A 23,657-nucleotide genomic window follows, 5' to 3' on the forward strand; every position below is an offset into this window, starting at 1 on the left:
CTATACATATGTATATCTATCTGCAATTAATACGTGCAGATATAATACATCAATATAATATTTATTTCATAGCCCACCCCTGACACGTTTGCTTAAAGTAGTTGAGGGACAACTGTAACTTCTTCTACCAGACTTGCCCAACCTCGGCCCATGGGGCCACAAGCCATGAATGTAGCCTAACACAAAACTATAAAACTTAAGACCTTAAAGTTATTTTGCAATCTTTTATATCTTCGTTGTATAGTTCTCAAGCATGAATTTTGGAGATGACAATATTGTATTGTGATGTCAGAAGCCTGACACACCTGTTAGACAATGCATATTTTCCAGGTTGTTCTCTGGCTGCTGTGTGTCTCAGTACTGTGGTTAGCCAGCATTGACTGCAAGCATTCTATGTGCCACATAGGTGGGTTCTGTGATATTCATTTCACTTCAAAGGGGTGCTTGTTTTGGCTGAATCATAGACACGCTTCTCTGGGCTCCTACATAGTCTTTCTTCTCTGTCTCAAGTTGCTGCAGCAACCTATAAACATTTACCTCTGGCATATCTAAATGAGAGTGACAAGAAGACTGCACTTTATAAACACAATTCTTAAACTACTTGTTAAATGTTTGTTTTTACTTTGTGCATATGGGTGTTTTGTCTGTATGCATGAATGTGCACCATGTGTGTGCAGTACCAGCAGTAACCAGGAGAGGTCATCAGATGCCCTGGAACCAGAGTTAACAAATGGTTTTGAGCTACCACGTCAGTGCTGCAAACCCAACCTGGGTTATCTGGAAGGGCAAAACATGCCCTTAGCCACTGAACCACCTTTCCAGCCCTTCACAATTTTAAAAACTGAAATCTAATTCCCTATTTAAACTATACATTGTTATTTCACTTTTAGTGTACGTAAAAAAAATAAAAATACATAAAAACACAAGAATACGGCGTTTATTTATGTTCTTGGGATTATGACCTGACAAAAAACAATGTAAGGGTGGAGATCTTTACTCTGGCTCATATCTGTGGCTATATACTCATGGTAGACGGTATGACGGCACAGCAGGCATGGCCGTGACTGTGGGAAGGTGGAAGACTGCTTCTCATAGCTCTGCAGACCATCGAGCACTAGATGGGACGCAAAGTGGGGCTGGCAGCTGCTGCACTCAGGAGAGAGGGCCCTGCACCTGACCTGGGCAGTGTAGTGGAGCTGGCCCTGGTGGCATAAACTGGTCCCGCCCCTTGCCAGCCGCCACAGGCAGGAGAGTTGACCGCACGCCTAGCCTGGGTAAAGCGGAAGAGCTGGCCCTGGTGGCACAGGTGTAGGAGAACGGGCAGACGGACCAACTCAGCTACCACCAGGCCTGGATCCAGGGCTGTGAGCTGGCCCAACCCAACATCTGCCGCACCCATGAACTGCAAGAGCAGGTGAAGGGGCTCGTCTGGCAGAACCAAAGCTGCAAGTTCTCCGTGACACGGGGCAATAACAGGACATCTGAGAGCAGTTCCAGGGAGGGTCCTGTGTTGACAGCGTAGCAGGAGCCAGAGGTCTTGGAGCCAGAGGTCTTGAACCAGACGAATTACTCATTACAATGAACATTTGTAAGCAAAGCTGTTTGAGCAAAAGGGTACACTGTGTGACACGCCATGACACATTACAGCATCCCCAGAAAGATTATTTTTATCTTTATATTTTTATTACTATTATTAATTTAATTTTTGTTTTCTTTAGGGAGGAATTGCTAGGGCAGAGGGCAGATTTGGAGGGATGGGGAAATGAGTGGGATGGGGGTGTATGATGTGAAATTCACAAAGAATAAAGAAAACCTTAAAAATAAAGGAAGAGAGGACACACACACACACACATACAGAGAGAGAGAGAGAGAGAGAGAGAGAGAGAGAGAGAGAGAGAGAGACTGCTTCTTGTATCTCAAGGCCTGTTCCCCAGAGACCCATTTCTTCCAACTAGATCCACTTCCCAAAGGCTCCACAACTTCTCCTAAACAGCATCACCAGATGGAGGCCCTGTGTCCAAGCACGCAAGCATGGAGAGGGCATTTCACACCCAAAGCATAGCAAACACACATGTTTGTATGGCAGATGGATGTAATCTGTATTGTCACTACTCTTACTGTGTTTAAATAGAAAATAAACATGCTGGCCTTCTTACTAACAACCTCATGTCTGACCATCTGACCTCGGTCACTTTCACTCTCTCAAGTGTATTTACACTGAGAAGATAGGACCGAGTATCCTATTGGCGGCTTTTCTGTACTCGCCCAACATTTCATTGGCTTACAACTCTTTTGCATTCTATTGAATAGTATCTCTAAGCTTCTTTTTCTAATTTTTATCTTAGTGTATGCATATGCATGTGTGTGGTGTGTGTGTTTGCATGTGGGAATGATACTGCCATGGTGCACATGCAGAGGTCACAGTTGGTTTTCCCCCTTGCAATGTGGGTTCCAGGAATCAAACTTGTGCCATCAAGCTTGCAAAGCAAGAATTCTTACCCACCAAACTGTCTCACTGGCCATGAAGAATTTCCTTTTTAAAAGTGTCTTAGTCCAGGTTCTATTCCAGAGAAGAGATGCCATGACCACAGAAACTCTTGTGAAAGAAAGCATTTAAATGGGGCTTTCTTACAGATTCTGATGTTTAGTCCATTATTGTCATGGCGGGAAGCATGGCGGCAGCAGGCAGCCCTGGTGCTGGAGAGGTAGCTGAGAGTTCTACGTCTGGGTCTGCAGACAGCAGGAAGTGAGAGTGACACTGGACCTGGCTTGAGCATTTGAAACCTCAAATCCAACCCTCTGTGACACACTTCCTCCAATAAAGCCACACTCCCAATGGTGCCACTCCCCGGTGACCAAGCATTCAGATCTATGAGCCTGTAGGAACTATTCTTATTCAAACCACCACAAAAGGTGTCATCATATACATATTTTGCAGCAACTGGATTTATAGTGAATAAGGAATAGCTTATTTCTTGTATGGTTTTTAGAAAGAAACAAAACCAAAAAACGTGTTCATGTCTCTAAGTCCTGACTTTAAATCAGGATTTGTTTCATTAAGCAACTCCTAGAAACACTTACTGGGGATTGAGTGCCATGCACTGTCTTTTCCAGTATACCAAAGCAGGTGTCCCCAGTTCGCAGGCACAAGGCTCGTGGGTGGATGGAAAGTATTCATGAGCACATCCCAAGGGCGGGGGGGAGCATCATGTGACTCTGCATCATCCTTTCTTTCCCAATGAGTAATGACATAAAATAAACCTGAGATTTTGATCCCAGCTTTTAAACATCAACAGTGGGAACTTCAAAAGGGAAAACATTTTTAAATTGAGAGTCATTTCTTTTTTATTGAGTGAATAGACTATCCATTCCAAAGCATCTGGAAAAAGAAGAGATGTCTATGAACTAAACTATTTAGGTATGGCCCTAATGAGTCCCTGGAATCCTAAACACATCTGTGGGCTTGTAAAGAGCTGCTGTCATGTGCATATGACAAAAATATCAATCTAGAACATAGAATTTGTAGCCTTACACAGTCTGTTAAAAACCCTCTTTGCAGGCTGGAAGTGATGGCTCGGGTCTTAAATCTTAACACCCAGGAGGCTAAGGAAGGAGGATTGTGAGTTCAAGGCTGTCCTGTCCTATGTAGAAAACTTTAAAAAGAAGGTAGATGGCCTGGCAGTGGTGGCGCACGCCTTTAATCCCAGCACTCAGGAGGCAGAGGCAGGCGGATCTCTGTGAGTTCCAGGCTGGGCTGGACCAATAGCCTCCAAAACAATACAGAGAAACCCTGTCTGGTAAAAACCAAAAAAAAAAAAGAAGGTAGATGAATATGTGGAATGCTGGATGGACAGACAGACAGAAAGACAGACAGGCAGAATGAGTAAGAAGAGGATGGCTATTAGAGGTAGAGGAACAGGAGGGGCATTATCTAACTGTCCACAGTGAGAGGCACAGTAGGGTAAGTATGAGTGACAATTGCTTGAATACTTCAAAACAGCTAGTAAAGAGAATGCTGACTTCCTGCAACAGTAAAAATGAAGTGTGCCTGTGATGACACACACCAATCATCCTGATATGACTGAGCATTGCACACTGTGCAGGGCCTGAAATACCACATTTTACTCCCTAACGAATAGAATGACTATGGGCAGGTTAAAAACACTTATGTACTTATTTATTTATTTATTTTCCAATAAGGTCTTACTTGGAGTCCCTCTTGGCTTGTTACTTGTGATAATTCCCCTGTCTCTACATCCTGAATGTTGGAATTATAAGCATGCACCACCATGCCTTGTTTCTAGAAAGTACTCTTTGAAACCTAGCCAGAGGTTCCAAGCTCAGAATCCCTGTCCACAAGATAAACAAAATGTGTCATTTTTAGCACCTGTGGAGCCTGAGGAAGTCCACTCTTGGTGCCTTCTGTTTATAGTTCATCCAGCCATCTTCTACACCCTCACCTTCCCAGACTCCACCCATCTGTGAATGGATATAACCATCAATGTGATGCCACAGAATCATCACACTGGAAAAGAGGGATGATTTCCTGTGACACCTCATCATTTCGTATGACAGATCTGGAGCCAAAAGAGGCTTTGTCTGTAGATGGTGGGGACACCGGGTGATAGATGTGACGTGAAGGTGACATGACTTCAGCAAGTTCTGCAGCACTTCAAGGGAGGTCTTGGCATGGCTTCTCAGTGACACTCAACATCACACTGTGGACCACAGCTACCAGTTGGGAGACTAAGGCTTGGAGGGTTACTGTAGACAAGAAGATAAAGGACTATGTAGGATGAATAATATGAACCCAGACCCAGGTATTGGGGTTCAAGCTGAAGATCAGAGAAGCAAAGCAGTCAGCCACGAACTCTTGCCCCTACCTCAGACTGAAAGGGCTGTCCTGTCCCAAGTGTGGCTGGAAAATAAATCTCTGAGTCTGAATACTGAATGCCCCACTCCTGTCTTACACACCTCTCTAGAGCTGGGATTAAAGGCATGGGATCCCAAGTGCTGAGATCTTCTTTGTGTGATCTCTGTTAGTCCGGTTCATTCTAATGTAATCCAGGCTGGCCTTGAACTCACAGAGATCCATTTGCCTTTGTCTCCTGAGTCCTAGGATGCACCACCACTGAACAGCTTCTATAGCTAACTAGTGTGGCTGCTGGAATTAAAGGTGTACATCACCATTGTCTGACTCTATGGCTGTGGCTGGCTTTCCATGTTGATCTCCAATGACTTTATAATATCATAAACAATATATCACTACAGGACAACCTGGACATCTTTGATAGACCCCAACACACACACACACACACACACACACACACACACACACGCACACCACAGTTACATGACAAAGTCTGGACCGTTTTAACTTTGTCTAGGGGTCTTCACTTCTTTGGCATGGATTCCCAAGTCCTCTTTCATGGGGCAGGAGAAAAATCAGGATGCAAGAGTTGAGCTACCCACAGTCAGAACCCTTACCTCTGCTGAGCGAGCCTGGGTTTTGCATGGGTAAGGCAAGACTTAGTACCTCCTGTCTGTCCATAGATCATGAACTCCAGAGGACTCCCCCACTCACTACCATTTTCTCTGCCTTTCTGATCCTAATGTGTAGAGTTCACCCCTATGCATCCTTGGCTTCTACTTCTGCCTTAATTATTGTTCTATTGCTGTGAAGAGACGTCATGACCAAGGAAACTGAAAAAGGAAGGCATTTAACTGGGGGCTTGCTTATGGCTTCGGAGAATTAGTCCATGACCACAATGGCAGGGAGTATGGTGACAGGCAGGCAAGCATTTCACTGGAACAGTAGCTGAGAGCTTACTTACATCTTGATCACAGGCAGCAGCAGAGACAGAGAGAGCTGGGCCTCTCCTGGGCTTTTGAAATCTCAAAGCCCACCCCCAGTGACACACCTTCTCTAAAAAGGCCACACCTCCTAATCCTTCCCAAACAGTTCCAACAACTGGAAGACTGAGAATTCAAACATATAAGCTTACAGGGTCCATTCTCATTCAAACCATCCCTTCATCTTTGAATGAAAGCTTTACTTTTGTGTATTAAAATTATAGTTTAAATACATCTGTAGTGAATAAGGGCAGAAGTTTTTCCCTTCCATCATTATTCTCTAAACAATGCAGTATAGTAACTTTCACAGTTTTAGTTACTGTGTGAAGTTCTTCAAGTAACCTAGAGATTACTGAAGTATACAAGAAGGGTAATTAACATGCAAATATTATAAGATTTTTATATATTCAAGGATCTGGGTATTGTCCGGAGTCTTAGAACCAATCTCCCATGGATACCACATCAGTTCAGTAAAAGGGAGAGATGACCATTTTATTTTGAGATTGATTGTGATGGTGATGGTGTGTGTGTGTGTGTGTGTGTGTGTGTGTGTGTGTTTAAATGTCCATGTGTGGATGTGTATGTGGAAGCCAGAGGACATTCCTCAAGAAATCCTTCCATTTTACAGTCTCTCACTGCCGTGGATCTTAGCAAGTAGGCTAGGCTGATTGGCCAGCAAACCCCAAGGATCTTTCTGTCTCTGCCCTGGTAACCCTAGGATTACATGCAGACCTCACCACACCTAACTCTCTTACATGGATTTGGAGACTTACAAGTCAAGCATTTTGTCAACTGTCTCCCTAGCCCTAACTCTTGACAACACAGACCCAAAAGTAGTCATAGCTGGTGAGGTACCTAATTTTGTAGTGATCATTTGTCAAACAATAAATTGGTAGCTCTCATTCTTTTTTATTTCTATAAAATGTACTGATTAGAATAAAAGTCAGCCAAATCTCAGGTGATTTTATTCCATGATCTTCAGCAAATAGCTAAACCTTTCTGTGATGACTTCCTCACTTACAAATGGAATAAAAGCACACAAGTCAGGAAGTGCAGAGTTAATGAATATATAAAATACTTAGAACAGGTGATAGTCTAGGAACATGGTAATGGCTTAATTTTTTATTAATTACAGTTCTTAGTATCCCAGGGCCCTTGCACCACCCTCACCCTTGAAGTATTCCTTACTGTAAAATGGTGCAGTATTTGCTTATAGACTGTCCTATAATGTGCTGTTTGTTTCTAGTACCCAGTCAATAAGAACATCACAGAAATAATTGCCACACAGTATTGCTTGGAGATTAATGACAGGAATAAAAACGGTGCATGCTCCCTGCACACTTTTTATTTCAGGGACTGTAAACTTGAAGCTGGCTGGATCTTTGGATGTGGAAGCTGTGTAGACAGAAGGCCAACGGCATTGGTATTCAGCATGCTTACAGTGCTGCATTCTGGGTATCCGGGATGTGAACAGCACAATATAACCTCAACTATTTGTAGAACAAATGTTCTCGAGCCGTCTGCTGGTATAAATGCCTACTGGTAATTTTCCACTGGGAATTTGTTAAAATAAAACACAAAGTCCCTGCAGTATACTGGCAGCACACTCTTTCGGTCTTTTGACTCCAGAAAAGGAGTGTTAGTGGAGAAACATCGTCATCTTCTTGGCTTCCTTGGAAACCAGGAAAAACCTTGGAGAAGAACTGTGTTCATTGTGTGTTTTTTATTTGCCTGGGAGAGACCCTACCAGTGGAGCAAAAGAGATTGCAATCAAACACCAAGGACCAGTGACTCTGCTGTGAGTCTTAGCATCCCTGAGGGTAGAACAGGATCACAGAGTGATCTGGTCACCTAGAATAGAGTCATTTGAGGGAACACTCTGGAATGCAGAGGCCCTCTGTCTACATGGGTCATTGTGACTGCTGCTTAGCTGACACTAACTAAAAAGATTCACTGGTTTCCATCCAATACACTGTTACAAGGGGAGAATTTTTCACCAAGCAAGTTCAACAATGGTTAGCATCTTACCAATCAGGCAGACATATAGATGCTTTGGAACCTGCCAGAGCTCAATGTACTCACCTTCCGAAAAACATACATGGACCTACTACCAGATGCCAGAGCATTACGATATGAGAGATGATAAAGCGGGGGAATTCAGAGTATCCTGGCCCTCTGGGCTGGGATCAGTGTTCTTACAGAGAGATTGGAGAGGAGGGAGCTCCACAGATAAAGGTGCTTGCTGCCAAGTCTGACACCCTGAGCTCCATGTCTGGGATGCATGTAGTGAAAAAAGAAAACCAACTCCTCCAAGTTGTCTTCTGACCTTCACATGTGTACTGTAGCACATGACTGCACAAATATACACACGAAATAAATGTGTGCATCTTTAAAATGGGGCTGTGGGAGCACTCATCGCTTTTGACCCTTGACTCTGAGCAGGCACACCATTTGTCTCCTTTGGCCCTCTGCCTTCTGTCATGTGAGCAAAGCCACCAGCTTGGAAGCAGTGAGCTGTCAGTAGACCAGTGTCTTGGGTCTTCCACTTCCCGGCCTCAAGGACCATACGAAATAGATATCTGTTCTTCATAAACTGTCTGGTGGGATATGTAGTCAAGTCGCCCAATCTCAGGAGCTCAGTTCCAGCAACAGCAGACTAAGACCAAGTCTCAGCAGACTCTGGAAACCACAGTGTGTGTGTGTGTGTGTGTGTGTGTGTGTGTGTGTGTGTGTGTGTGTGTGTGTAGTTGCTGTGTAGGTCAAAGGACAGTCATAGGTTTTGTCCCTCTTTATTTTGAAACAGGGGTCTCCCACTGGTCTGAAGTTCTACAAATAGGCTACTCTGACTGGCCAGCAATCCCTGGAGCGCTCCATGTCTCTGCCTCTCCAGTCTGGGATCACAGTGTGCACCACCATGCCCAGCATTTAATGTGACATCTAAAGATCACACTCAGGTCCTCAAGCTTGCAGGACAAGCGCTTTACCAAGTGAGACATCTCCCCTGCTCCACCAGGCTGAGTTTCAAGGTGGCGGAATCATCTGCTATGTTGAAATTCACAGACAAGAGTTCATTCAAAACGTTTGCCCTATATTAAGAAAAAGATTCCGTCCCATGTTTTGGGCTCTTCCCTTTCCCTATGGTAAGGGGATGAAACTGAAAACAAGAACAGAGGAGAAGAGGCTGATGCTGTCAGAGCACTGGCTTCCTTGTAAAGAGGTCATTAGCTCAGGACAAAGGCAGGTTTGGGGTGGAGTCTCAAGGTGGGTCAACAAGGTTTAAGAAGCACAAGCTCACCCCCCTCTTATTCCTTACAGCTCGGCCCCTGTCAAAACTGATTCTGTCCGAGAACATTCTCAACAAAAAGGGCTCAGGGATGCTTCTCCGGACACAGCCTTGAGCCCAGAAAATGTCGTTTCTGGTTCCCTGAACTCTTCAGGGCTGACTGGGAAACGTGGACCAGTCACAGTTACGATGCATGCCTGTAATCTCAGCCTTTAGGAGGTGGAAGCAGGAGGATTGCCACGAGTTTAGGGACCGAGAGTTTATATATAACAAGACCTTGTTGCAAAAGCCAAGTGTGTGTGTTTGTGTGTGTGTGTGTGTGTGTGTGTGTGTTCATTTAAGTACACACTTGTAAATGAATAAGTAAGTACCCACGTTAGAATTGGTTGTATTTTCTGCATTTATGAAACAAAAATGCTCTAAATACATATATAAGCCGCAATCTGTCCATTCACTCACTCATCCATTCGTCATTCACCACAGATTTACTGACCGCTACCCTATACAGGGCACACACATGGGGATAAGAACAGCTCTAGCTCTGGCTTCAGGCCGTGGTTCACAACCTCGGGTCAATGTTTACATCACTGTTTCCCTTTACTCCAGACAAGAGAGAGTGAAGAGATGCTTGTTCCCAGAACACCATTGTTGGCCAAGAATAAAGTGCTCTGGGGACGGCTTCACAGTTGTGGGCTTTTGATGACACAGAGAGCTGAATGAAATGTGACTTTAGCATTGCCAGAGAACACTGACTTTGCCAGATTCCCCTTTAGCACACTGATTTGAGTTTGCTTTATGAATACAGAGAAACCTTGTCTCGAAAAACAAAAACAAAACAAAACAACAAAAGAAGAATACCTGTAGGAGCCATGCACACCTTTAAAGTCGCTGTATATAAGTTACTCCTGAACAACAGTGTAAGGGAGTATCAATTGCCCTGGATCTACAATCTATCTAACGAGATAGATGCCTCTGAACTCCTTTATCCTTTGCTTCGAGTTAGAGGACACGCGAGTTTGCTTCTTTATCCCTCCCTTTGCTTGGGTCACTGTGCATCCCTCAGCCAGGAGCCAGACCTCTTTGCAAACCTGCAGGAGGAGGCGAAGGCATTTCCTGCTTGCACCGGCCGGCGCCTCTGCCCTCCCATCTCTCATCTCCAAGGCCCATCTGCGCCTCCACTCTGCTCCCTTCATTGCCACCCCCGCCCTCAGCTGGGCGCTCCCAGCCCCTCCCGCACGCGTCTGTATTTGGAGCTGCCGGAAGCCGCGGGCGACTCTCCCCGCGAGCAGCGTGACCGGCTCAGGCTCCCGTGCAGGGGGGGAGGCGGAGGCAGCGCAGGGCCTGAGGGGAGGAGGGCTCGAGTGGCCGAAGGTGGCTTTGCATCACCGAAGCCGGGACCTGGGTTCCGCAGCAGGTCAGACTGGAGCGCGGGGGACCAGGGGAAATGGAGTGGGGCGGGAGGGTGGCGGGGAGAGGGGGGGCGGTGTTCCTTGGGCTCAGGGCGGGCGCTCCTAAGTTACGCGCCCCGGGTCGGGTGGGAGATGGCCAGGAAGCGGGGAAGAAAGGCTACGCGGGCTCAGGGACCTGAAGCCACCCAGATGTGAGGACATCTCGGGATGGGAGGACCCGAGATGCTGGCAAACCAGTGCCAGGGCGGTCCTCATCTGGGTCATTGTAGCCCAGCGCTCCAGTTGCTCGCCTGGCGCCGAGGATTGCGAATTCTGGGCTGGCCTGCCAGCCAACAGTCACTGTGCCCAGAGGTGGTCTAAGCTCGAGGGGTCCCCAGTGCTCTGCTCTGAGCCTTCCAAGGATACCTGGGTGGGTTTCATTGAAATAGATCTTGCCAATGCCACCTCTATCCGAAGGTGCTGGAAGGAAAGAGACCTGGCTCCTCTGCATAACCTGACTGGAGGCCATGAGTCACTTCTAAAAAATGCAAACGCAACTGAGGCTTTGAAGGGACCTCTCTGCAGCTGCTCTCTGACCGCCCCTAGGGGCTTGTTTGTGACATCAACAGTCTTGTCATCACCTTTAGGCTGATGGTCTGCCATGCCCATGAGAGTATTCTCATCAGCACCACAAAGAGGCTGCACCTTTGCAATATCAGAATCCTAGCGTTCTTGAAGTGACTCTGTTTTTAGGATGTTCAGGACATGGTATTTAGAATTAGGTCCAAAAGGCCAAGTGGAGGTGAACATTGAGCAGCCAAGATAAGGCCTTTGCCTATGTAGTCAGGAGAATTCAGAAAACTTAGGATAAAACTTAGTTCATCAGAATTGCTTGCAGAGCACTGGTGTTTACTGCCGATGTCAGTTTCATTTGTTTGTTTGGCTGGTTGGTTTGTTGGTAGACAAGAGCCTCACTATGAAACTCCTACTCCTACTTCTGCCTCCAGTGTTGAGATTACAGGTATGCACCAACACCTCTAGCTTGTGTGCTTTCTGAGAAGCAGAATCTCACTCTGTACCTAGTCTGGCCAGGAACCCACCATTAGCTCAGGCTGACCCAAAGCTCACAATCCTGCCCCAGTCTTCTGGGGGCTGGATTCCTGGTGTGCATTTCCACACCTGGCAAGATATCTTTCAGTTTCGGGTTTTGCCTCAGAAGTCTTGCCGACACAGCTGGGACCATTTCGCGTAAGGTTGCAGTGGTGTTTCCGTCTTTGGACTGGTTTCTCGTTGCTGGGGTTTAATTAGAACACAAGCCTGCTGAGGGTGGCCAGGGACTTCTGATAGTTCTTTCCGTTAGCTCTGCATGGTTGTGGACTGAGACCACGTTAGAGAGCACATGGTTTGAGGCTGAGATCGCCCAATGCTGGTGGAAATAATTAGACCAATAGCTTGAAGCTAGAACATGCATTCTTGACAAGACTTGTTTCTCCATGAATCCTCAAATCTGAAAATCCTTAATAAAATTAAGATCAAGTGATGGCATAAGGATGAAGAGAAAAAAACTGACTGTGAGAAATCATAACAATTACTAACCGGTCTTGCAATCAGGGAGTATGTTTTCTCTACTTGCCATTGAGACAAGGTGGTGTTTGGCTTGTTGATGGGACATGGTTGGGATTTGCTATGCTTCCTGGCTGAAGAGCTGAGAAATCAGAGGCTTTGCAGCTCATACGGTCTGTTGAGTAACTACTCAGCGTGGCTGTTGTAAGTCAAAAGTGACCAAGGAGGGATGGGAGGGGTGAGGTGGGGGAGATGGAGCAGCAGTTAAGAACACTAGCTACACTTCCACAGGACCTGGCTTCAGTTCCCAACACCCATATGGCAGCTCATAACCCTCTTCTGGCTTCCTCAGGCGCCAGGCACACACACATGGTGCACAGCCATACATGTGAACAAAACACTTTCTTAAGTATAAAATAAATTTAAGGAAATAAAGATGTGACCAAGGAGAATATGAACAAGGAACAGTACTACCAAGTTTCATTGTATTAACAGATACTGAAGTTTGAAGTTTAGTTTATTTTCACCAGTAATGATTTTCTTCATTAATACATGCATGTACACCAGGAAGCCCCCCCTACCCCCACACACAAGATGACTCCTTCATATCTTGGGCTAGAGTCTCTGATGGCTAGATTCTCCAGCTGCTTGAATTATACCCAGAAATTACTCACAAGAACATCATCAACTTCATTTAGACATGATGGTGTTTTATTTTGCTTTGCTTAACTCCTAACAGATATCTTTATTATGAAGTTTAGTTTTATTCTTAATTCATCAACTATATATTCTACATTAAAATATGCCAAGCCTATGTAAGTTATGAACATCATATTTAAAAGAGCAGTTATAAGCATATGGCTAAATTTAGAAATAGGACTTGAGAAGAAGAGAGTTGTGAAAAGATGTGTCAAAGATATATGATCATATATCTGATAAGGGATCCAGATCCACAATATATAAGCAGCCTTTCTAATTTACTATTAAAAGGATGATCTAATGTCAAAATATGCCAAAGAAGATAATAAATGACCATTAAATCCATGAAAAGATGCCCAATACCATCACCCATGAGGTAATTGCAAATCAAAACCACAATGAAATTTTATGCCATACTCACTCATGTGACTATAATGAAACAGATAACCCCAGTTGTTGGTGAGAGTATGGCAGAATTGCAGCCCTCAAGCACTGCTGATGGGAATATAAAATGGTGCGTTTAATTTGAAAAACCATGGTCCCTTGAGTTAAATAGTTACTGTCTGACCTATCACTTCCACTATAATATGTCTATATTCAAAAGAAATGCAAACATAGCCCTGAAAAAGAAGCATACACGGGGTTGGCAGTAGAGTTCAGTGGAAGAGCATTTGTGTGTCGTGTGCAAGGCCTTGGCCTTAGGGTAAAATTCCATGTGTCTTAAGAATGACTATGCTCTCTCTCTCTCTCTCTCTCTCTCTCTCTCTCTCTCTCTCTCTCTCTCTCTCTCTCTCTCTCAGTGTGTGTGTGTGTGTGTGTGTGGTGTACACATGTATGTATGCAAGGGGTACATGTTCACATATGTGTGCAAATATAGAAGAAAAAGGACAACCCCAGCTATTGTTCTTTAAGTGCTATCCATCTGTGTTTGAGACAGGGTCTCTCACTGGCCTGGAACTTACCAGATAGGCTAGGCTGGCTGGTCACGGAGCCTCAAGGACCTGTCTGTCCCCACTTACCTCACCAACTCTGAGATTATCAGTGACTGGTACCATATTTAGTCTTTTATTTGACATAGGTTCTGGACATGCTTGGGCTCAGGGTCTCATGCTTTCAAGGTAAGCACTTTATCAGTTATTCTGTCTTCCCATCCCTGTCTAGGAATTTTAGTGACATGTCCTCTGAGGACATAAGCCTAGCCTACTCATTCCTCCATCACAAGATTGCATGACGAGATCCGAAATCCTAACTGTCGATCTATTTTAATTCTAATGTGGTAACTATTTCCTGAAGCACAGAAACTCTAAGCAGTGGTAGAGGAAATGGCTTGGTATACAAAGTGCATCAAATAAGTATGATCCCATAAGACCGGCCTTTTGTCATGTCAGTTTTATGTCTAAGGAAGTCTTGCTTTTTATTTGTCTTTATCATTCATTTTCTCACTTGGGAAAAAGTATGGATTCTTTCACTACATAATTATTTGACAGTCCTCCCCCCTTTCAATATTAAATCCTGCATAGGAACTGTAGAACCCCAAAGGGGAGTCCCTGTTTGTATGAACAGCTGTTTATCTACCCTAGCTAGTAACGAGACATCCGTTTAACAGTCCTGGCTTCTTGCTGACCTCTCAAACAAGTGGAGAAGGAGAGTGGGGCCTTAATTTTTAAGATCTCACACATGCCTGATGGCTGGATGAGTCAAGTCAGGGAAACACTGGGGTTCCTGTTGGTTTCCAACTGCACAGATTTGAAATCCACGCTGTCATCAAACCGTGGGACTTTCAAAACCTCTGTTAATTTGCAGAGAAGATAACCCCTGTTACTTTGTGTCAGAACATGTGGAAATGCAGAGAAACTCTGGGATTCTCTGGAGTTTTATGTGTTGTTTTGAGTGACAGCTGTGTGATAACAGCTGTCACAGGGCCAAGAATGAGTACCACTGAGTGGAAGCTGTTGTCTAAGATGTGAGTGCACATTTCAAAAGATCTATACTTGGGATTTCCTATCTTGTTTTCTGATTGGTTTCTATTCTCAGTAGACTATCTGGTTATTATGAGATGAAGTCTTTTTTTTACTATCTAGCATCAAGAATCAGTCAAACTGGGCCACACCAAGGTAACTGACTATATTATTTCCCTGTCTCATTGCTATAACAAAATACCCAAATAAATACAACTTAAGGAAAGGTTTCTTTGGATCCCAGTTTGAGGATGCAAACTGTCGTGGTGGAGATGGCATGTCAGGAGGAACAGGATGGTCACATTGCATGTACAACTGGGAAGCAGGGAGAGACTCCCGTTGAGGCTCATCTGGCTTTCTTTTATTCAGCGTGAACCCCCAGCCTCCCCGGCAGTGCCAGCCACGCTTAGGGTGAGTCTGTCTTCCACAGTTAACCCAGTCGACAGACTCCCTCACAGACATTTGCAGAGATTTGTCTCCCTGGTGACTCCATGCCTTGCCAGACTGACACTCAGTAGTCACCATTGAATAGGCCATCCAATTTTCCAGAACCAAGTTAAACAGGCTTTCTGATTGGTGGACTTGCGGTTCAGTTTGTTTCATCTTCTCTGCACCTGAAGTTGACCATTGTTCAGAATCTCAGTTTGGGAATCATTGTGTTTTCCTTTAAATCCATATGTTGTGTTACTTGCCCTAAAGTTGCTGGTATTCGGAGTGGAGCCTTTGGGAGGTGATGGGTTCCTGAGGGGTACCCCGAGTTCCGGCCGTGGACAGCCCTTCACCTCGGTATCCCCTCTTCCTTCAGATTGGCCTCTTGAGTAGGACTCTGATTTCTCCAGTGTCTTTCTAAAGGGAAAGTGAGAAACTCTCTAGTTACACTTCTTTAGACATTGACAATGTTTAACAGAGGCTTGCTAAAGCAGGAGAGCATCGGACAGTATAGAATTGGGGGTGTTTCTTAGTGTATTTTGTGTCACTTAGTGCATTTGTGCCGTCGTAAAATACCCAAGACTGAGTAAGTTAAGAAGAAAAGAGACTGTTTGGGCTCATAGATCTTGTTGCAGGGCAATTAGGGACCAGGTGTTTGCACCTGGCAAGGGCCAGATGCTGTGTTAGTGAATAAGAGAGAAATGGACTAGGGACTGGGAAGCATGTGACGTAGCCTGACTTCATGCCCGCCCACGCTATGGTGACTGACCTTGTGTCCTCAAGACTTCATCCTCTAAGACTTAAACCAAACTCTCATAAAGTACCCTCCCATCATGAGCGTGCCCCCACACCCTTTGATCATGAGAGTGCCCCACCCCTGTCACCTAAGTCCCTCCCAAAAGCCCTCCGTCCTGACAGTGTTCCAGTGAGTTCGGTTTTATAAGTACAAATCACACCAAAGCCATCGAGGGAAACTGGTCTGTATGCTTCTTATGTTAGGGGTCTTCAGACTGTGCATGGGGACATACAGAAGCCTTCCAGAAGTGCCCGAGCATGGTGGTGTACGAGAATAAGCATCTGAATTCTTCTTGTCCGTGTGTACTTTTTCCTGATGCATCTTCCTGATGGTGAGCCTGTGATGGAGACAGTTGAACCATCTCACTCTGTCTCCCACAATTCCCTTTCCTCTTTACTTAATGAAAAGCTTCCTTCACGCTCCTCTTAGTACCCACCTTAGCCTCTGACAGGCTGGAAGAAGCAGGGATCTGTGTTTGAGAATGCTTGTTTAATTTTATAAATAAGGACATTGAGTGATCCTCATTTCTAAGTGGGGGTCCTATTATGAATCATGCACATTCTAAATCTTCCTCCAAGAAAACAAAGACAGGATGGCTCACTAGTGGATAAAGGTGTTTGCCACCAGGTCTGATGACCTGAGTTCGGTACTTGGAATCCGCATGGTGAGGGAGAACTAACTCCTGCAGGTTGTCCTCTGTGTTCCACAAGTATGCTGTGACTCCCAACCTAATCAATCAATGTTAAAAAAAAAGAAAGGACTTTAACACTAATGCCAATCTACAATCCAACCAAACTGTACACTGATATCAAAGGGCTTATTGAGAAGAATAGAACTACCATTATCATCCAGATGATAATGAACACTTCTAAGTAACAAAATAACCAGAAAGATCTTTCATGCAGTTTAAAGGACACGATTTATAATACAAGAATGAATTTATTTAGTGTTGTTAACTTTGCATCTTCCATAAGATGGGGAGGTCACTGAAACTTCCATGGGGAAAAATGCTGCAGATGTATTTGGTTGTTTTTTTTGCATGTCTGTAATTAATAATTGTATGTTCTACTATCATTTATTTAACAAGTTAACATATGCATCCACACAAATATAAAATAGCCTAATAAAAATGAGTGTCTTAAATAACCCAGGTAGATGAATAGTTACGATTCTCGACAGATTTCTAAGTCTCTATTTCCCCTGGCACTGATGATCCAAATATTTTTGATGCTTTACGCCATGTCACGCTTGTCATGTCTCCTGGGGAGGTTTTGAGTGACATCTCTGTAACAGCATTTTTCATCCATTCCCATCTCTTTATTAAAGTAGTGCATTGATGTAAAAACAAAATAAAATTGCTGCTTCCTCACTTTAATAATAGGTGTTCTTATGCACACTCATGAAACAACTTAATAAAACTGATCAAAAGATGTGCTTTCCCAATAGAATACTCTTGACTTATATTTAGTAATTACTTGTCAAAATTTGTAGTGTTTGTGTTTTGTGGATTTTTTTGAGAAGTTGGATTATAGGAATCATAATAGCAATGATGGCAGAAGAGTTTTTTTTTAATTTAAGCTTCATAGCTTTCTGCCCCTCAGTGGGTATTTGCCGGCATGTGTCTACACACCACCTGCATGCAGTGTCTAAGAGGCCAGAAGAGAGCACCAGATCCTCTGAGATTGGTGTTGCCAATGTCTGTGAGCCACTGTGTGGGTTCTGGGAATCAAACGTGGGTTCTCTGGAAGAACATGCCCTGACCACTGAGCCATCTCTCCATCCCTTTACAGCCCATACAAAAAAGTATGATAGAGTAACTGGTAGGAGATATTAAAGCAGAACGTAAATAAAATTAAGACAGTCTCCTGTAGGACAAACAGAACCAAAGCATAACTTCAAAAAGAAAACAAAATTTTGCAAAGTCTCAAATAAAAGTTGATGATTGCTAAGGAGAGCCCTGTTTGTGTGCTGTTCTTTAATGACGGTTTCATCAGTTATGTTACTGTGAGAACCCCTTTTGCTGTCACCAAACCCATGTACTGACTAACTCCTTGTGCTACTGATTTAGCAGGGATATTTACTAACAGTCTTGGTATTTATTACACCTCTCAAAGAGAGATCATCAAGGCATGTCACACTTTCTTCCTTCCTTTTCCATCTTGGCAATTACTTAATCGTCTTTATTTTTTTCTCCTCTGAAGGGCCTGCCCCCCCTCTCTCTGTGTATGTGTGTGTGTGTGTGTGCGTCCAGCCCAAGCACACACAAATTAGTCATCATTATTTGGATTCATAAATGTATGTCTTCCTTTCTAAATTTGTGAAATACTTATTGTATTTTACTTTTTCTCTTTTCTTTTCCTCTCCTTCATTTTCTTTTCTTTTTTTTTTTCCTTTCCTTTCCTTTTCAAGACTGATTGGGAACTCACTATGTAACCCAAGGTAACCTCAAAATTACAGCTGTCCTTCTGCCTCAGCTTGCTCTCCAAGTTCTGTAATTACAGGTGTGAGCCACCATGCCAGGATGTTATTGTTTCAGAAAAATAGAATCTCTACCTCAGTCTCTTTTGACTCTCATGGGGCTCCAGGGACGCTAATATTAGACCCTTAGTGTGGCCTTCAGACTCCATTCTTTTTTCTTCAGTGTTTTCCCCCATTCTATTCTTCAGATTAAATCTATATCTTCATGTTCACCTTCCTCAGCCGTCTCCATTCTTACAGCAAGCCTACCCAGTGTACTTTTGTCTTTTGTTATTGTAATTTCCTTTCATTTCTAGAATTTTCTTATGGTTTCTATGACTCTATTAAGAACTCCTGGCTTCCACTTGTTTCCAGGATATTAGCTTCGTCTGAAGCATAGTACAAACAGCTGCTGCAAACAGTTCCAAAAAGTCCAACATCTGTGTCACCTTATGGTTGACATTTACAGGTTGACTTTTCTTAGGGTTAAGACCAGGTTTCTCTGGTCCCTTGCATGCCAAACCGTTTTTGTGTGAATCTTGGACACTTTGGTTTGCTTTGTGAGACCCTGGATCCCTTGGGAAATGTTTTTTGCTGTTGTCATATGGCTTATTGGTTTTGCCAGCCAAGCAGTTAGTTCCCCTCTATGTTGCATGCCATGGTCAGGGGTTCTGGAATTACCTCTATTTTCAAAGCCCCAGTGTTACATGTGTGCATTATTTAGGGGTTAGTCTTAGTTCAGTTCTCAAGGACTCAGGGTCACACAACTCAAGGGTGAGACCAGAACATCCCCTGAATTGGGCTGTTTCCTTCAGCTCTCTACTCTGTGGCTGTCCCCATACTCTCCTGTTCTTCTGCCAGGAGTATTGGTTTTCTCTTGGAAATTTTAGCTGTTTGTCCTGCTGCAATAGAGTTTCCCAGATCTGGTTACCCTCGGGACAAAGTGGTGAGATGAAAAATAGCAGCCAGGACAGAAGACAACTCGAAATGCGTTCCCATGCAGTGTTCCCAAGTCAGTGAGTGGTGATGAGATGGAGTTCATTCATTGCAAGTGAGAAACTGAGCCTCAGGCTAGTGATCCACCAGATTCCCAGGGGGCTGCCACTGAAGGGGGTGTGTCTCAAGCAAGGAATCTCTGATACTCATAATGTGTTTTCCACTATATCACATGACAAGACCTAGCTTCCTGTAGTCAGAGATCCCAGTTCAAAGAATGACTTACTCTAAAAAGCCAGTGGGTGCTGGTTTTGAGGGCCGAACCTGTCCCAAGGAGGGAACATAAACTGGTGAGCTAATCAGTGATGTATTTTGTCTTCGTGTGCTCTGCTCAGGATTGGTGGAGAAAACATGCCACCAGTACCTTAAGGGTAGGACCCTGGAAGACTCTAAGCCATTGGGTTGGGGGAAGTCCGTGGTCCTTCAGCCTTTCTGCTTCAGAGCTGTGGTAGGATGGTGCGTTGTGGCAGGAATGAGCCCATGGGTACCAAAAGGAATAGAGATAGGAAGGGGAGGGGTCAAGCATCCCTTCAACTTCCTTCCACTCATCCCCACCCCTTCTTAAAGTTTGTATCTCCCATAGTATCATGGGCAGGGGAACCAAGCCTTTAACATAACTTTTTATACAGCATTTAGGACCCAAGCTAAATGGTGGCTGAGGTTTGCTGTTTAGTGAAAAGCAAGTTCCAGAAGTGAAACATCATCTCTTGCTGACCCTACCTGACTTCCTCCCCACCCCACCCCCACCCCAATACTACTCACTCAGGAAGATATCTCAGATGAGTTTTTAGATGTGACCATTGTGCCTAACGGAAAGTGGAGTCTGGGGACAAACAAAACCAAAACAATGTATTTAGTTGGCCCATCAGATGTGAATGAGTAAATACAATGATGGTGGGGGAATCAATTAGCAATGACTCACAAGATGACTTCCCTCAGTGACTGGTAGGAAAGTCACTGATGTACTTACTCATGTCTAAGAAAATTAAACTAAGACAGAATGATTTAATAGTTGAACAGATGTTTTTAAATTCTGGTGTACTTGTAGAGAAGTTAGTCCGCTGTGAATTTCCTTTCGCAGAGAACCGTTTTATAAGTCATCCGAGCATCATCATGAGAAAGGTTTGAAACTTCAGCATCCTCTCACTTCAAGTTATTTCTCCCCTCACTTCAAGTCTATTTCTGGTTGAATCTTAGGCTCATGAACACAGAACCTGTGGATCTGAATACACTTCAAGGACCCACCTTGGTGCTAGGAGGTGACTCAGCCTGTAACGTGCTTGCTCTTCAAGTGTGAGACCTGAGTTCAATCCTCAGAACCCATGAAGAAAAGTTGGGCTAGGGGGTGGTGTTTGTAATCTACCTCTGTGCTGGGAGGTGGAAAACATTATCAAAGTAACTTTCTCCTTCATTCATTTTATGAACTTGCTGTGAAATCTTAGAGAATAAAAAGGAGCCATGGAGGCAACAAGGGCTTGCCCACACACTTTTGTTCATGGAAGCCACTGTGGTCCCAAACAGGAAGGACTAATCTAGCACCCACTTTTAAATGGAAATGTCTCCTGTGGAAATCTGGCTTCCAGCCTGATCTGGGATTGCGCCAGCGAGTAGGCAGCAAGGGAAAGGCAGCGAGTGGAAGCCAATTCATTAGTCAATCAAAAATATTTATAGACCTCTCCAGGTGTATGGCACCACGCTGGCCTCAGTGGGAAGATGGAGGGCAAGTGAGACCAGTCACAGCTCAGGCAAGGCATGCTGCCTGGCCCTTTGGGAGGCAGGGTGGACATGTGCTAAGGGAAAAGACAGCACAGGGAGTGCTTTCATTGGACAAGATGTCTGAGAGCTGCTAGGGATACAATCTGGACAATAGGCCGTTATTCTTATACCAGTTGCTTGTTCCCGTGGGGTGCCAGTGTTCAGAGCAGCTGGGAACGCCGTTCTTAGCGCTGACTGGAATGAGTGGGAGAAGGCTTTACAGGCCCTTCTCCACTGAGTGTGAGAACGTTGGAGTGAACTGGGGGAAGATAGGTGGCTCTTTTCCAAAAGTGTTCTACAGAGATTGCTTGAATTCTCTGTGCGTGTGTGTGTGCGTGTGTGTGTGTGTGCGTGTGTGTGTGTGTGTGTGTGTGTGTTCCTGTATGCAGATACTCATGTGTGCAGGTGTATTTGGAGGCAGAGGACAGCCTCTGGTGTCATTTCTCAGATGCTCAGATGTCACGCACTATATTCTTGAGACAAATTCTCTCATTGGTTTGTAACTTCCCAGGTAGGACTGTCTAGCCTAAGCGTTCCAGGTGTCTGCTCAGCATGGCTCCACCTCTCTAGAGCTGACATGGTAAGGGTATGCCACTACACCTGGTTCTTTTATTTTTTTTAATGTGGGTTCTGGGGACCTAACTCAGTGTTTGCAAGGCAAGTGCTTTCTATCTAAGCCACCTCCCCAGCCTCTGTGAAGGACTATTTCAATGTTAAAGAATCACGGTAAAAGTATTTAGGCAAAAAAATATGGGATTAAAAATCTAATTCCAATGATAGGCAATGGTAACACACGCCTTTAATCCTAGCACTCGGGAGGCAGAGGTAGGTGGATCTTGAGTTCAAGTCTAGTCTACAGACTGAGTTCCAGGACAGACAAAGAAAGGAGTCTGGAAAACCCAGAAACAATAACAACAAAGAGCAAACAAACAAAGAGCAATCTAATTACTCACCATGCCTTTCACTTCATAGTAACCAACACACATCAATAGAGAAAATCTTGGTTAAAAGTAGCAGAGAGATGGCTCAGCGGTTCAGAGCAATGGCTGCTCTTCTAGAGGACCAGGGCTCATTCCCAGCACCCCCGTGATGGCCCGCCACCATCTGTGACTTCGCTTCCGTAGGGCCTGACCCCCTCGTCTGACCTCTGTGGACACTGGATACACATGCAGTGCACATACACACATGCACTCAAAAGGCTCATGTGTAGAAAATAAAAAGTAAGCCTAGAGCTTTTTTTCTAATGTTGAAGAAGTTTGCAGCTATACTACCCTGCTCTCTGAACTCAGCAGGACCAGGCCTTGTTAGAACTTGAATGGAAGAAATACTAGAAGCACAAGTAAAGGAACAAGAAAAAAATGAAATATTTTTCGCTGGCCAGATTTTCTCAGTGGCCCCTTAACATTCCAAATATTGTGACTCTTGCCACTGTGACATGGACTGTCCTTGTAATCTTGGTCAGCCTGTTTATCATTGTCTGTGTCCCGGGCTCTGTGTCTTCTAGGATGCCTGTGAATAGGTAGTGACATAGCAAGCAAAGTCAAGCATTTTCCTCAGAGCTCCTTTTTTAGTCACTCTCCTCATTGCTGTTATGAAATGACTGTCAGAACGTGCTTATGGGAGGGTTTATTTAGCTCACGGTGTGAGAGAGTACAGTTCACCATGGGTGGGGGTGACTCAGCAGCAGGAATGTGAGGCAGCTCGCTCACACCTGAGTATGTCAGGAAGCAGGGGGAGAGGGACCTCTGGTTCTCAGGGCACCTGCTCATTTTCATTTGGCCCATCACAGAGGGCCACCCACATCAAAATGAGTCTTCACTGCTCAGTTAAGCTTCTCTGGAAATACCTTCACGGACGCATCTAGAGATGTGTCTCCTCAGAGATTCCAACCATTAAATTCACAGTAAAGGTTGATTTAATCATTACAGCCCCAAGCTAACAAGAGCCAGAGGACCAGTTTGCAGTGTGTGACTCCAAAGCCAAGGTCTCTCTGTGCTTTTCCAGCTACATGTGAGCACGAACATGGAGACTTAGTGAAACTCTCAGAAGTGTGTGGAACTCTCCTTTCACAGGACTCTGCTATGGAAATAGCACAGAAGTGTGTTCCCTTTTGTGTTTTATGCAATGTGGATACAGAATCCGACCACATCAGGGACAACGTACCAGTGCTGTGAGGATGGGCTTTGCAAAAGAGTTAGTGAAAACAACAGTGCTGATCATCTTTTCTCCTCGGAAAATATTTCTTTATCTTGGGTCTCTCTTGTTACAATACAGTCTATGGGCTAGCACACACTGGTTACAGGAAGTATTTCTTTATTCTAGGTCTCTTTATTGTTGCAATACAGTCTATGGGCTAGCACACATTGGCTACAGGAAATGTTTGAAACCCAGTTTTTTTTTATAAACTCAGACACAAAGATGCCGTGTGGCATAAGAAGAAAGGAGGGACTTCATAGAAGAAGGTGACACCAGAGGCCAGG

At 44.4% G+C, this 23,657-nt stretch overlaps 1 protein-coding gene across 1 annotated transcript in view; it reads left to right on the forward strand.

Annotated features, from left to right (window-relative positions):
- The first annotated feature begins 10,394 nt into the window (after window positions 1-10,394).
- Window positions 10,395-23,657, forward strand: part of Cap2 (cyclase associated actin cytoskeleton regulatory protein 2) — a 147,423-nt gene continuing 134,160 nt past the window's right edge. The window contains exon 1 of the mRNA XM_040755918.1: window positions 10,395-10,550. The gene's annotated coding sequence lies outside the window, so the exon portion shown is untranslated. The remainder of the gene's footprint in view (window positions 10,551-23,657) is intronic.

This window comes from Mesocricetus auratus, unplaced genomic scaffold (genome assembly GCF_017639785.1).
Source record: "Mesocricetus auratus isolate SY011 unplaced genomic scaffold, BCM_Maur_2.0 Super-Scaffold_100013, whole genome shotgun sequence".
Lineage (NCBI taxonomy): Eukaryota > Metazoa > Chordata > Mammalia > Rodentia > Cricetidae > Mesocricetus > Mesocricetus auratus.